General features: G+C 32.8%; 1 long non-coding RNA gene across 1 annotated transcript; it reads right to left on the bottom strand.

The window, feature by feature from the left end:
* Nucleotides 1-933: 933 nt before the first annotated feature.
* LOC112452287 lies at nt 934-1,879 on the bottom strand. Its single transcript, XR_003040484.1, has 2 exons — nt 1,744-1,879; nt 934-1,652 (listed from the first exon to the last, which is right to left on the bottom strand). It is a non-coding gene; the product is annotated as an uncharacterized LOC112452287 (long non-coding RNA).
* Nucleotides 1,880-2,224: the final 345 nt, after the last annotated feature.

Here is a 2,224-nt window from a genome sequence, read left to right on the forward strand (position 1 = left end):
ACATGGCGTGTTACCCATCGGGAATATACGTGACTACGTAGTAAGTACATAGTTCAATGTGCGTGTTTTGTGGAGGCGCCAGTGGATAGACTCCATTAGAGTTCCTACAATAAGAGTTAGGACACTGTTATAGCTTTGTCGAACTCTAAGGCTCCATTTAAAACGCGGACACGTTCACCGCAGAAATTTTTCAAGGATTTTTTTGTAGGAAAACGCAAAAACCGAACAAAGTTAAACTTTGCATATTCTTTTAGACGATAGCCACATTTCTCTCAAATAAAAAAATTTTTGGTTTTTGCGTTTTAGATACCTAAAACGGCTAGAATCATTCACACCGTCCATCATTTATACCTTCTAGTGACCAGGATATAACATAGAAAAAAAGCATTTTTGTAATTTAAAAAATATAAAAATAATTTCTAAAATAAGGCTAAAAGAACATGTAAAGTTCGACTTTCAACGGAAAAGTAACGGGAAAGAGATGTAGTATAGTGGAGAGTTAACTAGTCAGAGTAATTCCGTTTTAATTCCGTAAAATAATAAATCTTATAGATATAAAGTCTAAGCGTAAAATGTTTGCCATGGAGAAACGGAACACGACCACGAAAAAGTGGAACGAAATTAAAACAAAATTAATCTGATTGGCTTACTCCCCGCTATATCTGTTTTCCGTTACGATTCCGTCCCGTTATTTTTTTTCCATCAGAATTCACCCTTATTATTAGTTACGCGCGTCCTTCGGTTTCGGTTCGTTGTCTTCAACGCGAGCGCTAAGGAGGCTACAGTTGACGTCGATACGAAAGTTGCGCTGAAAGTTGCATCTAATGTCGAATTTTTGTTTCATCTTCTGAACAAGACAAGATCGTTTTCACAGTTTTTATAAAAAAAGAACCGTTTTAACAGACATCTAAAATGAAAATCATCATAACGTCGTTGGTTTTAAGTGGCTGCATTTTATTTGTCGACTTATGCACAGTATGCACTTGTAAAAAATCCGATTTAGATGTTACAACTCAATTGCCAACTTACATAATATTTTGTGACTCTTGAGTGTGATCATACGTTAGTGATATTTAATAAATACTGTATCTATTAATACACACACTGAGTTGTTCCATTCAGTGCCGATGACTATACATTATACATGTGTATTGAAGTATTTCCCACAAAGACATAAGCATACCCACGTTCTCTGCATGAGTCATGAGCATATTCATTCATGTCAATACTGCACTTAGACTCGAAATTTCGTAAATCTAAGGTCAAAATTGGAATCAGCGACACCTTCAAATACACTCAGCAAAAACTTCCAAATGCAATATATTTAAGAAAAAAAATTTCTTTTATTTGACCGTATGCTTCCTGCAGCGGAAGCCACTTTTGTGGCTCCGAACAAATCTCGACATTTTGCGTCATGTGTATGTTATTTATATATGTATATGTATTTTAATTTATATTATTAATATATGTAATTATTTTGCTATATTAAGCATCAAAGGATTACCTAGATATTTTTTCTTCAATTACGTTTTCGTTTAAGTAACGTGTGAACATGATAAGGTCTTTGTGATTAATGGGATATGAGTAGAATCGCTCTTCAATATGTTCCACATGACAGTTCGCATAAATTGTTGACACACGTGAATAAGCGACTGCAAGGTAAACGTTAAGTGTAATTAATGTTTCTTTCTTAAAATTAATAAAAATTGCAAAATATAAATATGTTTTGCTTATTATTATTACCGGAACACATATTAGCTAAAGGAATTACTTTTAGCATGTGCTTTGCAAGTTTTAAGATGGTAGCGGTAGGATTAACATTTATTATCGTAGAACTTTTGATGTTCTTGTTGAATCGTACGTTTGCTGCTAAGTGAAAAATTATAGATACCTATAATAAATATATACATGCTTTAAGTAGAAAAAGGTACAGAATTTATTTTTAATTGTATCAATAATTATAATTAGATACATGTAAAATATATGTGCTTTTTTAAATATGCAATTCATTTTTATATTGTATTAGAATCCCTTACAAAAGTATTTCACCGTTTTTACACCTTAGATCGTTTTTAGCCCGTTTTTAGCCTGTTTTATCATTTTTATGTCCGTTTCTTGCACTCTCAAGCATGCGCAGTCTACTACGAAAGAACATGATGAGTATACGCGAGTATGCATATAAGTATTTTTGAGTAGATTGTCCGTTTTTAATACTCGTTTTTCA

This window comes from Temnothorax curvispinosus, unplaced genomic scaffold (assembly GCF_003070985.1).
Source record: "Temnothorax curvispinosus isolate PA1 unplaced genomic scaffold, ASM307098v1 QBEX01003184.1, whole genome shotgun sequence".
NCBI classification, from domain to species: Eukaryota; Metazoa; Arthropoda; class Insecta; order Hymenoptera; family Formicidae; genus Temnothorax; species Temnothorax curvispinosus.